We start from the raw sequence: 15,123 nt of genomic DNA on the forward strand, positions 1-15,123 counted from the left end.
GTTACATTGTAAAGTATGTGTCATTGGTTATTTTTTATCCTGCCTCCATTACTTTGTACAGGAGTTTTTGAGTAAGCTGGGCAGAGGACAGGTTAGTTAAAATCTCCTCCAGTAAAAGGGAAATTAAACTGCTGGGTATAAGTACACTAGTATGGTTACTGCTCCACATGCTATTGTTTTTCTTCCTGTGCCTGAAGTCCTCTTTAATGTCTTTCTGTGATTTTAACCCGGAGAAAGGCTTTTTCATACTGATATTGACCCATATAACACCCCCCCCCCCCATGCTGTGATTATGTATACCAGAATTAGGGCTAGATTACAAGTGGATTGCTAATTTATTGCGTGCCAGCAAACAGGCAAATTTGTCCATTTACGGGTGCGCGATAAATAACCAGCCATTATAAGTGGTTAGCTATTGCTACCACGATTTTAAAAATGTCCCCCAATTGACCCCAAAATTTAGTGTAGTGTGCATTATAAAAAAAATAAAAACATAGCATCTTTTTTTATTATTATTATTAATAACTGCAGAAGGCAGTTTTAAGGGATTAAAAATGGCGGAAGTGAGGTGTTGGAGAAAAAAACAAAACGGCACTGAAAAGCACCTTTACATTGTGGTCTAAGGGGACTGTGTTATCACTGTAAATATATACTGTATGTATATGAACATATACATATATATTTATGTGTTAATATGTGCATATACACATATTAACACATAAATATAAATGTATATATTCATATACATATATATTTATATTTGCTATACCTATCGATGCACTAGTTCTTCTCATGACGTGTCTGATGACATGAGAATGAGACTCTCATTGGAGCGCAATGCTTCTGTACAATGTGAACACAAGGTTGCGTCCACATTGCACCTCACTTGTAATAGCAGCGTAGATTTGAGTGCGCTGATATTACTAAATTGAGCACAACTTGTAATTTACCCCTACGTGGGCTCCTTATTAGTGGTCAGCTCGCACTAGGCAGAAGCAAAAATCTACTCATTATGGGTATTATTGTTTTAGAGGGGCTGCAGAGCAATTTGTCAATTTATGATGCTGGAATGCCGCTAAAGTAGGGCTACATGTAAAATATTTCTAGGTTTTGGTGTGGGTATGTGACTCACACAGAGGCTGCAGGGTAATTTAAGAGTGATCTCAGGGCTGGTGTGGGTTTGGGGTTTATAGAGGGGCCTCAGTGTTCGAGGTCTGATCTAGGATCTCAACTCTTAAAGAGTAGTGTCTGAATTATGGTAAGGGGCCATATCTTGAGTGACCTATGTTGGAGCATGACTCCAGAACAGAATCTAATTTCATTCAAAAACAGGAGTGGAATCGTTAAGCATCACATTGTATATTTAATATTATATTGCACTAAATATTTAAACTCTACATTCTTTTAATGTCAGTTTAGGCAAACATTGGCATTGTACATGGGGGTACTAATGTATTTTAAGTTTCCTTCATATGTAAACACATGCATAAATTGTAATTGCCTGAAGGAAATAGTTACTAGTCAACTCAATGTTAAAGATAATAAAAAATCAATTTTTGTACTTGTCCTCTGCAATATCATACTTGTCCACAAGGCCAGATTGGCTGACCATGACTTTAGGAGATTTAAATGGGTGGTGTTGCTGGTCTAGCCATGTGGCTGTATCATCTCTTTTTTTCTCCTCTTAGCTATACATATTGGAGTCAAAAAGTATTTCCTTATGTTTTATCTCCTAAACCTTATACCATTTTAGTAGCCCTCTTTTGAATGGTTTCTAGTGTCTAGTCAAATCATACTGTGAGGCACAGTGACACACTGTTTTTTAAGTCTTCTCCTGAGCACACTATGATTAATCATACATAAGAGTGGGTTGTAGGAAGCGAATATAAGAGCATTTTTTAATGCAAACTAATATAATTTAATTCTGGAAAAAAAATATTAGGGGATTATTGTCAGGGTTTCTCCTTGGCTTTCATTGCTATTTGCTGCCATATTAGACTCATCTGTCTTCTCCAGTTGCTTGTAGCAGAGTGTGTAATGTGGCTCACTACTCTAGGTTCCCTCATGGCAAACTGGAAAACATCATCAGAGAAAGAAAGGTTGCAGTCCCAGAATGATGATGTCATAATTCCCTATTTAAGTGCCTCAGTTCAGTCTGCCTTTGCCCTTGCGTTGTCTCAGACTTGTCTATGAGTTCATGTGTTCCTGATGCTGTTTATTATCTGGCTTGTTTGACGTCTCTTCTGGTTCCTGATCTCTGGCTTGTTCCTGACTCCACTGATCTTTGTGTTCCTGACCCTGGCTTGTCTGATTTCTCACTTTGGCTCCTGACCTGACTCATCTGACTTCCTGCTCTGACCTTGACTCCTGGCTTGTCATTTGGCTTATGGACTATTTATTATTGTTATTTTATTTTTATTTTTTTCAATATCAGCTTTATTTTCAAAAGAAATGCAATGCAATGTATGGAATCGCAACTCCATGAGGTAAACATACAATGGCTGATCATTTTCCATAATTCAGCGGTACACATGTTCGGTGTTAGGAAGTCCAAAAATCTTTCTTATTAATGTGTATCGCTAAACAATATAAAATTTGAACAAAACAAAACATTAACATTTTAAAACCTAGTAATAAACAAATTACAGCAAAGAAACTGGATTCAAACGTAATTAAATGAGAAATTTTATGTATCACCTCAGAATTCTCAGTGTGGTGTCACCTCTTATGTGAATAAGTCATGTTTATGTCTATTACTGTTATAACTACACTATTTAAATGTTGTGTAGCTGTAATAGCGGAACAACCACAGGAAAGGCTTAGCCTGCAGTGTCAGTATTAGTACAGCACTTTAATAGTAATGGATTATTCCCAGCAGTGGTGTAAGAGTGAAACTGAGTGTTTGCAAAGTAATACAGCAGGTAGAGGTTAGGATAACTGCTGATATAAGTATAAATGACACTATGCAAAAATATACGGCTGATATGTTCTTAATACTTTGATTGTTGCAAAGCATAAGATATGGTTAGAATGCAGACTGGAGATTTAAGCAGCAAATGATAGAAAACAGGTTATCCAATAGATAAGCAAAGTATTGCAAGCAAGGAATGGCAGACAAATAACAATTAGCAGTTCAATACAGATTGAGATATACTTGCAAGTACTAGCAGCTGTAGCAGAATGAATCCGGTGGTTGGTGTATGTTAACACGATGAGAAGGGAGCAGTAGCAGAGTCCGTGAAAGCTACTGGAAGGTGTGAGCGTGAAACAGCGTGTAGATCCGGCTGTACAAAGTCAATCCGCTGGGAACAGGAAGTGTTCTGTAGCTGAGAACGGAGAGGAACTGAACAGCAAAATGTGTAACAAAAAGAGTCAGGTACTTTGTTCAGGATAGCGATGAAGGCAACAAGTAGCCTAATAGGTCAAAAAGGCTTGAGGCTCAATATCTGTCAGCTGGAGTGGAGGAGTGAATCCTTTAACCTGTGCCAAACAAAATAATCAAGCAAAGAGGATAGCAGGAAGTGCACTTATAAAGCAAAAGAAGGTGGGGCTGAATTAAAGGGGACATTACAGACCCCCCCCCTTCAGGGCATCATCACCGAGGATGCATTGGGTTTCTGAGGGTAACGTCTATGAAAAAGAGCAACAAGACGTGGAGCATGGACCAGAGAGTGCAACAACCAAGAGTCCTCCTCCTGCCCATACCCCTTCCATCGAACCAAATACTGCAGTCTCCCACGATGTATACGTGAGTCGAGGACGCTATAAACTTCATATTCCTCATGGTCCTCGACAGTAACAGGCGGTGGAGGAACACTTAAGCGCGGAAATTCTTCACTGGTTCTGTAGGGTTTGAGCAATGATATATGAAAAGAAGGATGAATCTTGTATTTCTCTGGCAGGTCCAACACAACAGTTGTTGGGTTGAGAATACGTAGAATACGGAATGGTCCGATGAATTGACTACCCAATTTCTTAGAAGGTATAACAAGTTTAAGAAATTTGGTGGAAAGCCACACTTGGTCGCCTACTTTATAATCAGGACCTGGACGATGTCTTGTGTTATAATAGTGTTGTTGATCAGTCTTGGCTTTGTGTAGGTGAACTTTCAGTAGTTGTAGGGCATCCTGTAGATTGGCTAAGTAAGAAGTGACAGATGGTGATGCAGAATCTATTTTAGGCAGTCGGATGGTTTGAGGGTGATAACCATAAGTGGCATAGAAAGGGGTCATCTTAGTTGAGGTCGATACAGAATTATTATAAGAGAATTCGGCTAAGGCCAAATGATGGAGCCAGTCATCCTGCTGGTGTGTAATGTAGCATCTAAGATATTGTTCAAGGATACCATTCACTTGCTCAGTGAGGCCATTAGTCTGGGGGTGATATGCCGTTGAAAGTCTAGGATGTATGTTTAACAGTTTGCAAATTTCCTTCCAGAAATGGGAGGTAAACTGAGAGCCACGATCTGTTATAATGACATTTGGTATCCCATGTAGTTTTACAATTTGCTTTAGGAAGGTATCAGCAGTTTGGGAGGCTGTGGGTAAACTTTTTAAAGGTATAAAGTGAGCAAGTTTCGTCAAATGGTCGACGACTACCATGATTGTGTTGTGGTTTTGTGATGGTGGAAGTTCCACTATAAAATCCATGGAAATTACAGTCCAGGGAATATCAGTAATAGGAAGAGGTGTGAGATAACCTATTGTTTTTTTCCTCTCGATTTTGTATCGTGCACATGTCTCACAAGATGTGACATAATCTTGTATAGTTTTACCCATATTTGGCCACCAGAAATTCCTTTGCATCAGTTCGGTTGTTTTGGATATACCTAAATGACCAGACAGAGGATGATCATGATAATGATCTAGGATTCTGGATCTTAATTGTTTTGGTATGTACAATTTCTGATTCATTGTGAGAAGACCGTTTGGTTCTTTGTGCAATTGAAATTGTGTAGGCAGCCTGTCATTTTCTAAAGCCTCTAAAATATCAACTTCAAGATTATTTAAAGTTCCGATTATTTTATGAGAAGGTATCATATGTAAAGTGTCGTCTGTATGTGGTCTGCTATCTGACAGTCGAGAAAGGGCATCAGCTTTGGTGTTTAGTTTGCCTGGTCTGTATGTTATTAAAAAATTAAATCTATCAAAAAAAAGTGACCAACGCACTTGACGGGAAGATAATGTCTTAGTCTGTCTTAAATATTGAAGGTTTTTATGATCAGTGTAGATAATGAAAGCTTTGTCAGTGCCTTCCAAGATATGCCTCCAGACCTCCAGTGCACATTTTATTGCAACTCCTTGTCACCTACTGAATAATTAACTTCAGCGGGTAACAACGTTCTGGAATAAAAGGCAATGGGGTGAGTAGGATGTTTCTCATCAGATCTTTGGGATAAAACTGCACCCAAGCCCGTGTCTGAGGCATCCACCTCCAGAATGAACTGACAAGTATGATCTGGTAAACTTAAAATTGGAGCGGTAGTAAAACAGTCTTTTAGTAAGTTAAAGGTTTGATCAGCATCTGGGGTCCACCGAAATGGAACAGCCTTTCTGGTTAGATTTGTGAGTGGTTTCACAATAGTAGAAAAGTTGTATATGAATCTACGATAAAAATTAGCGAACCCTAAAAATCTCTGTAGAGATTTCAAGTTAGTGGGTTTGGGCCAGTTCTTAATTGCCATCACTTTTTCGGGATCCATCTGTACTTTGTCAGGGGAGATGATATAACCTAAAAATTTTATTTCATGTACATGAAATAAACATTTTTCTGCCTTTGCAAATAATTTATGTTCACAAAGTCTTGTTAAGACCCACCTGACATGTTTTATGTGTTCCTGTGTATCTCTAAAATAAACCAAAATGTCATCGAGATAGATGATAACACACACATTAATTAGATCTTTGAAAATGTCATTTATAAAGTGTTGAAATGTGCCAGGGGCATTGCACAGCCCAAATGGCATAACCTTATACTCAAAGAGTCCGTACCTCGTTCTAAAAGCTCTCTTCCACTCACCCCCCTCCTTGATTCTTATTAAGTTATAGGCCCCCTTCAAATCCAATTTAGTAAAAATGGTGGCGCCATTAAATCATTCTAGGAGTTCGGGGATGAGTGGCAGAGGGTAACGGTTCTTTATGGTAATTGAGTTCAAGGCCCGATAATCGATGATTGGTCTTAGTGACTGATCCTTATTAGTAACAAAAAACATGCCTGCAGCTGCAGGTGAGACAGAGGGTACTATAAAGCCTTTTCTCAAGTTGTCATCTAAGTATTCCCTTAAGTGTTGCAACTCCTTCTGTGAAAGCGGATAAATTTTCCCGTATGGGATTTGGGAACCAGGGATTAAATCTATGGGGCAATCGTATACCCTATGAGGAGGCAGGACCTCAGCCTCTTTTAGATCAAAGACATCAGTTAAATCATGGTATTCAGAAGGAATAGCTATGTCTACTGCTCCAAGTAACTGAGAGGGGAAACAAGTGGTTTTGCAGTAATGGGAATCAAATAAAATATTAGGTTTCACCCAATTTATACTCGGGTTATGTTTTTTCAACCATGTATATCCCATAATAATAGGATGTAAAGAGTTTGGTATTACATCGAAACTGAGATATTCAGTGTGACCATGATTTGTAGTAATTAAGAAAGGTATGGTGTGCTGTGTGATGGGTCCGTTATGTATGAAGGAACCGTCAATAACTTTTATAAACACAGGTGTATGCTTATCAACACAAGGTATTTTATTTACAGAAACGAACTTAGAATCTATGAAACAATCATAAGCCCCGGAGTCAATTATTGTGTCAGTCTTGATTTGTTGGAGATCCCACTGCAAAGACAGAGATAATGTGAATGATTGGTGGTCTATACTTAATTTAGGTGTGGCAGAATTTATACTAGTCAGCTTACCCTTCTTTTGTCGGTTTAAAATTGGACAGGATGAAACTGAATGATCCTTATTCGCACAATAAAGACAGAGATTAGACATGCGTCGTCTCATTTTTTCCTCAGCTGATAGAGGGCCTTTAATGACACCTATCTCCATGGGTGTTTGTTGGTGATTATGTTTTTCAGTAGTGGGGAACAATAACCTTCTAGGGGGTGTGTCTGTTGATAATTTTTCAGAGCGTCTCTCCCTAAACCTACAGTCTAAAGTGGTTGCTAGTTTCATTAATCCTTGCAATGTATCAGGCATCTCAAGCCTTGAAAGTTCATCTTTAAGTGTGTCATTAAGTCCCAATCTAAACTGATTTTTCAGGGAAATGTTATTCCATTGGGAGTCAGTTGCCCACATTTGAAAATCAGTTATAAACTCCTCAACAGGACGTTTACCCTGTTTAAGTGCTCTGAGTTTAGTTTCTGCTTGAATCTGGGTATTACTATCCTCATATAAAGCTGCCATGGAAAGGAAGAATTGATCAATGGACTCCAAAATAGGATTATTTGACTCAAATAGTCTGTTTGCCCATGACCTGGGTTCGGCAGTTAAATAAGATATGGCTGTGCAGACTTTTATTTTATCAGAACAATAGGTCCTGGGTTTCATGGTGAATAGAAGATAACAGGCGTTTTTAAAGTCTCTGAATTCATTTCTTTTCCCTGAAAATAAAGCTGGTGGATTTACCTGTGGCTCTGGAGGCTCAGGGTTTTTTGGTGCAACTATGTCTTTAACCAAATTCTTTAAGACTTTGTTCTCGGTTTGCAAATCTGTAAGTGCTCTTGCCAGATATTCAACTTTTTGATTAAGAGTGTCAATTTCAGTTTTCACAGTTTGGGGATCCATTACTATTAGTAGCTAATTTTTAAAGGCTTGATTATTATGTTATAACTACACTATTTAAATGTTGTGTAGCTGTAATAGCGGAACAACCACAGGAAAGGCTTAGCCTGCAGTGTCAGTATTAGTACAGCACTTTAATAGTAATGGATGATTCCCAGCAGCGGTGTAAGGGTGAATCTGAGTGTTTGCAAAGTAATACAGCAGGTAGAGGTTAGGATAACTGCTGATATAAGTATAAATGACACTATGCAAAAATATACGGCTGATAAGTTCTTAGTACTTTGATTGTTGCAAAGCATAAGATATGGTTAGAATGCAGACTGGAGATTTAAGCAGCAAATGATTAGAAAACAGGTTATCCAATAGATAAGCACAGTATTGCAAGCAAGGAATGGCAGACAAATAACAATTAGCAGTTCAATACAGATTGAGATATACTTGCAAGTACTAGCAGCTGAAGCAGAATGAATCCGGTGGTTGGTGTATGTTAACACGATGAGAAGGGAGCAGTAGCAGTGTCCGTGAAAGCTACTGGAAGGTGTGAGCGAGGAACAGCGTGTAGATCCGGCTGTACAAAGTCAATCCGCTGGGAACAGGAAGTGTTCTGTAGCTGAGAACAGAGAGGAGCTGAACAGCAAATTGTGTAACAAAAAGAGTCAGGTACTTTGTTCAGGATAGCGATGAAGGCAACAAGTAGCCTAATAGGTAAAAAAGGTTTGAGGCTCAATATCTGTCAGCTGGAGTGGAGGAGTGAATCCTTTAACCTGTGCCAAACAAAATAATCAAGCAAAGAGGATAGCAGGAAGTGCACTTATAAAGCAAAAGAAGGTGGGGCTGAATTAAAGGGGACATTACAATTACTCAATGTCCAAGGTGATGTGTTTATGTCTACCCTTTTGTGTTTATTTAATATAACTTTCCCACATTCCAACTATTTCGGCATACAAGTCCATTCTGTCGTGTTTTAGGTAATGGCATTCCTCCATCTCTATTATATCTGAGGTTTTTTGTACCGACATCGCTATATAGGGAGCTTCCCTACCTCTCCAATTTTTAGCTATCAGGAATTTGATGCTATTTATCATTATAGTAAGAATTTTTAGTTTGGGTTTATGTTTCAGTTTTGGTGGTTTGTTTAACAGCCAAATCAGAGGATCTAGCGGGAGCTGTGTTTCTAAAATTTGTTCAATTTCCTCAATGACTTGTCTCCAGAGATTACGGACGAAGGAGCACCGGCACCACCACATGTGCGCCATATCGCTTCCAACATGGCCACATCTCCAACATCTGTTCCCTCAATTATGGAATAATCTATGAAGTCTCCTCGGGGTATAATACCACCTATGTAGAATTTTAACATTTATTTCCAGAACACTCATAGATATCGAGGATTTCATGGTATGATGAAAGATTTGTGCACAAGTTTGAGGGAGTATAATTTTGCCCAAGTCTCTTTCCCAGCTTTCCATATAACCTAGAACTTGACCAGGCTGGTTTAGAACCAGCAAATTATATATTTTGGAGATTGTATGTCTTGGGGGAGGATTTTGTATTAATAAGGATTTAAAATGAGTAAGGGGTCTTGTCATATTTCTGGCTTGTGGGTTAGTTTTTAAGAGGTGATGTAATTTGAAATAAGTGAACCAGTCTGCAAAGATCTTCAGTCCCTGGTCTACTATATCCCTTTGGTGTTTAAAGGACCAGTAAACACTGCAGATTTGCATAATCAACAAATGCAAGATAACAAGACAATACAATAGCATTTACTCTGAATTTCAAATGAGTAGTAGATTCTTTTCTAACACATTTTAAAGTTATATATATTTCCAATCCCCCTGTACCATGTGATAGCAATCAGCCAATCACAAATGCATATACGTATAGTCTGAGTTCTTGCACATGCTCAGTAGGAGCTGGTGACTCAAAAAAAGTGTAAATATAAAAGACTGTGCACATTTTTTTTAATGGAAGTAAATTGGAAAGTTGTTTAAAATTACATGCTCTATCTGAATCATGAAAATTTAATAAAGCCTGAGTGTCCCTTTAAGTTGTTCTTTATCTATGAGAGAATGTACAGGCAAGTCTCTGAGAGATTGGGGTGACAGAGTTTGTAGGATGAGTGGCCCTGTTAAGGGTCTCCATGATGATTGGGTTAGTAGTAGTTATATTATTGTTATTTTTTAATAAAGGTGTGATTAATTTATCACTTAAAGGGACAGTCTAGTTAAAATTAAACTTTCATTATTCAGATAAACTTTCCAATTTACTTTTATCAACAAATTTGCTTATTTCTCTTGGTATTCTTAGTTTAAACTAAACCTAGGGAGGCTCATATGCTAATTGCTAAACCCTTGAGGGCCGCCTCTTATCACATGCTTTTTAAATTTATTTTGAACACAAAGAGACTGAAAGTACACATGGGCCATAGAGATAACACTGTGTTCAGGCACAGAAAGTTATTTAAGATTTAGCACAACACAATGCTAAATGCAAGACAATCCTATATAATAATTGGCCAAGTATGTTTGTCAGATGCAGTCATGCGCAGTAGAGACTGCACTTGACAAACATACCTGGCCGTTTGGATCCTGACAATTGCTAAACCCTTGAGGGCCGCCTCTTATCACATGCTTTTTAAATTTATTTTGAACACAAAGAGACTGAAAGTACACATGGGCCTTAGAGATAACACTGTGTTCAGGCACAGAAAATTATTTAAGATTTAGCACAACACAATGCTAAATGCAAGACAATCCTATATAATAATTGGCCAAGTATGTTTGTCAGATGCAGTCATGCGCAGTAGAGACTGCACTTGACAAACATACCTGGCCGTTTGGATCCTGACACTCAGCACTCAGCACAGAGCAAGGCTGAAGCGGAGTGTCAGGGAGCGTGGTCGATGGGAGCGTCGCGATGGGGGCGTGGCCGGGTGTTGTGAGGGGCGTGGGCGGGTGTCACGAGGGGTGTGGTCGGGTGCCGTGAGGGGCGTGACCGGGCGGGGTGCCGCGATGGGGGTGTGGCCAGAGAGGCAAAGGCTTTCAATTAAGACATAGCCAGAGACGGAGCAGGAGAGGGGCCAAAGAGGGGGGGAGAGAGCCAAAGGGGGGGAGAGCCAAAGAGGAGAGAGAACCAAAGAGGGGAGAGAGCCAAAGAGGGGGGAAAGAGTGCCAAAGAGGGGGGGAGAGAGCCAAAGGGAGGGGAGAGCCAAAGAGGGGGGAGAGAGAGAGCCAAAGAGGAAAGAGAGCCAAAGAGGAGAGAGAGTGCCAAAGAGGAGAGAGAGCCAAAGAGGAGAGAGAGTGCCAAAGAGGAGAGAGAGTGCCAAAGAGGAGAGAGAGCAAAAGAGGGGAGAGAGCCAAAGAGGGGGGAGAGAGCCAAAGAGGGGGGGAGAGAGAGCCAAAGAGGGGGGAAGAGAGCCAAAGAGGGGGGGAGAGCCAAAGGGGGGGGGAGAGCCAAAAGGGGGGGAGAGCCAAAGAGGGGGGAGAGAGAGAGCCAAAGAGGAAAGAGAGCCAAAGAGGAGAGAGAGCAAAAGAGGGGAAAGAGCAAAAGAGGGGAGAGAGAACAAAAGAGGGGGGAGAGAACAAAAGAGGGGGGGAGAGAGCAAAAGAAAGGGGGGAGAGAGTCAAAGAGGGGAGAGAGAGAGCAAAATAGGGGAGAGAGAGCCAAAGAGGAGAGAGAGCCAAAGAGGGGAGAGAGCCAAAGAGGGGGGAGAGAACAAAAGAGGGGGGAGAGAACAAAAGAGGGGGGAGAGAGAGCAAAAGAAAGGGGGGAGAGAGTCAAAGAGGGGAGAGAGAGAGCAAAATAGGGGAGAGAGAGCGCAAAGGAGAGGGGGGAGAGAAAGCAAAAGAGAAGGGGGGAGAGAGCAAGGGGTGGGACCGTGGCCCATGTACACAGGCTTTAGTACTAGTAGATTATAAACAGTCACAGTCATGTGATCAGGGGGCTGGAAGAAGGTTCTTAGATGCAAGGTAATTACAGAGGAAAAAACAGTGTTGGTTATGCAAAACTGGGGAATGGGTAATAAAGGGTTTATCTATCTTTTAATACAATAACAATTCTATTGTAGACTGTCCCTTTAACGTCTCTGCCTGATTCCTGGTTTCCTGACAAATATGTATCCAAGTAATACCCTTGTGGCATGTGCATTCTAGGGAAAATATTTAGGCCACTGAGTAGACAAAGATACTAATAACTTTTTATTCCATTAAGTATTCTCCACCTGTAAACCAAATAGTTTCTAGTGTCAGTACAGTGATCATTATCATTTTGAAGACATGCAAATAGCATTCTACCACTGAAAATGTGCATAGTTGTGGTACGCTCATAAAAATATAGCTACTTTATTGTTTATTACCTCCATAATAGCAACTTGATTAAGATCTGGGCCTCCATTACATAAGCAGCGTCGCCCGCAAAATCCTCCGCCGCCAGATTTTACGCGATTTTGGTATTACATATACGGCGTAGCATACAAGTTACGCGCGTATATTTCACCCTTCGGACGTATTTTTTTTACCCATAGACTAACATAGAACAGCCGCGCAATTTGGTATCCATTATACAGCGTAAGGACTTACGCGCGCAGAATTCAGAAAATCTACTCCATTCTCATCTCGCCACATATTGCAGACGCAGCAACCCTTGCACTGACTAAAAAAGCAATGTAACTCCCTGGAAGCCTTAACAAACACATACATTTAAGCAGCATCTCAAGGTTAAAGGGACAGTATACTATGATATTGTTTTTTTAAGGTTTATTTGTCTATTTGAAATAGTTTGAAGCCACAACATAATCAAATGGATTAAGCTTGCAGGTACTTTATCACATTGTGGACATATACTTGCTTATTTACTTTAAATTTCTTCTCAAAACAATCAACAATACTTGGAGGAGAGAACAATGGGAAATCATAATTGTATTACCTTCATCTCTTTAGAACCCACTGGAGAGTAATTTATTCTAATGCTAACACAGCTTGGCATTGATGCCAAAATATATAAAGGGACAGTCAAGTCCAAAGAAAACCTTCTTGTTTTAAATAGGGCATGTTATTTCAAACTACTTTCAGATTTAATTCTAACACTTGCTTTGTTCTCTTGGTATTCTTAGTTGAATGCAAAACCTAGGATGGCTCATATGATAATTTCTAAGACCTTCTTGAAGGCTGTCTCTTTGCAATTGTGTCAAACCAATCACAGACACCACAACCTCTCACCTGCAGCCTAAAAACACCTGATAATGCACACCCTATCAGTAACATCACCACTATATATACCAATGTGTCAATTTATATTGGATGTGATATACATTGATTTACATCTTAGAAGTGAATATTACTATATGTACCCTTCAGAAACAACTATTGTGGATGTGAGTTATAGTACAAGAATATGTCACAAGCATGATAATATTACCTTTATTTTTTGCCATTTCCACACAGGTCTTATTATATGTTTTAACAAATGTCAGCCGCTCTGGAATCAATCCGGGATGTAACCCAACTGCTAGCGTGAATTGAAAGCACACGCTAGCACACTGAGAAATATCCAGGACGTGACCCACTCAGGAAGCAGATTAGAAGATAACAAAAATGAATATTGTTCCAGAATGCAGGAAAGCCACAAAGGATAAAACGTCCCTTTAAGTAGTACAAAGAACAAAAAGGAAATGCTCTTACTTTGAAGCTTCTGAAAAAGGTCCTCTTTAGCAGGCTTGTAAAACAAAGGAAAAGTTCTCTTTTGCAGCTTGTAAAAGTATAATGTCCCTTTAAGCAGGTTTATAACAAACAGAAAGGCAAAGTTCTCTTTTGCAGCTTGTAAAAGTAAATGTCCCTTTTAAGCAGGTGTATAACAAACAGAAAGGCAAAGTTCTCTTTTGCAGCTTGTAAAAGTATAATGTCCCTTTAAGCAGGTTTATAACAAACAGAAAGGCAAAGTTCTCTTTTGCAGCTTGTAAAAGTAAATGTCCCTTTTAAGCAGGTGTATAACAAACAGAAAGGCAAAGTTCTCTTTTGCAGCTTGTAAAAGTAAATGTCCCTTTTAAGCAGGTGTATAACAAACAGAAAGGCAAAGTTCTCTTTTGCAGCTTGTAAAAGTAAAATGTCCCTTTAAGCAGGTCTTGTTTAACAAAGAATAGGTTTAAAGGTAAAGGCCAAAGCAAGGTCAGGCAGGCAGAAGTCGGAATCCAAATATCAGCAAAAGGTATAGGCAAAAGACAGGGTCAGGCAAGCAGAAGTCGGCATCCAAGAGACAGCAAAAGGGTAATAGCTACAGGCAAGGTCAGGCAGGCAGAAGTCAATGTCCAAATATCAGCAAGTAGGGATTAGGCAAGAGGCTTGGTCAGGCAGGCAGAAGTCGGTACACAGAAGAATAAAACTGATATGGTACTCACAATCCAGGGAAACAAACAAACGGGCCCAGATTCAGATCTCCCGCCGAGATTTAAAGGGCAGGAGCGTAACCGTCATCAGAGGGGTGTGAGAGAAAGCGTCATGTTGCTAAGCAACATGACGTCAGAGACACAGAGGAGTTCCGGGAGCCGCGGCGACACGGCGATGAACGGAAGCGCTCATGACAGCACCCCCTCCTCAAGGGCCCCTCCGGGGGACAGGACCAGGTCTATCAGGATGAGTCTTGTGGAAGGTCTTGACCAATATTGGAGCATTTACTTGATGAGCAGGTTCCCAAGAACGTTCCGTGACTGGATAACCCTTCCAATGAATGAGATAATACAATTTCTTGCCCCGCAATTTGGAATCTAGAATATGGCTGATCTCAAACTCAGGATGTCCATGCACCAATAACGGTGGAGGTTTAGAAAAAGGCTTAGAATACCTGTTAATCATCACAGGTTTTAAAAGAGAAACATGGAATACCGGATGGACTTTGAGAGACTTGGGTAAAGCTACCCGATAAGCAGTGGAACATACCTGACCCAGTATTCGGAAAGGACCCACATATCGTGGTCCCAATTTGTTAGAAGGTTGTTTCAGGCGAAGAAATCGAGAGGAAATCCAAACTTTATCACCAGGGCGATATTTGGGAGCCTTTTTCCGTCGAAGATCCGAAAAGAACTTGTAACGTCTAGAAGTTACAGAAAGAATACGATGTATCTTCTGCCAATGTCGAGTTAATCTTCGGGCTGTAAGATCAGAAGCAGGATTCACTGTGGAGGAAGTATGCAAAGGGAACGTCCTAGGCTGATATCCGTAAGCTGCATGAAAAGGAGAAGTCTGAAGGGAGGAATTGTACCGGGCATTATGGGCCAATTCAGCCAAAGGAAGGTAAGAAGTCCAGTTAGAATGATAATGATCCACATAATGTCTAAGATATGTTTCAAG

Source organism: Bombina bombina, chromosome 7 (assembly GCF_027579735.1).
Source record: "Bombina bombina isolate aBomBom1 chromosome 7, aBomBom1.pri, whole genome shotgun sequence".
Classification (NCBI taxonomy): Eukaryota; Metazoa; Chordata; class Amphibia; order Anura; family Bombinatoridae; genus Bombina; species Bombina bombina.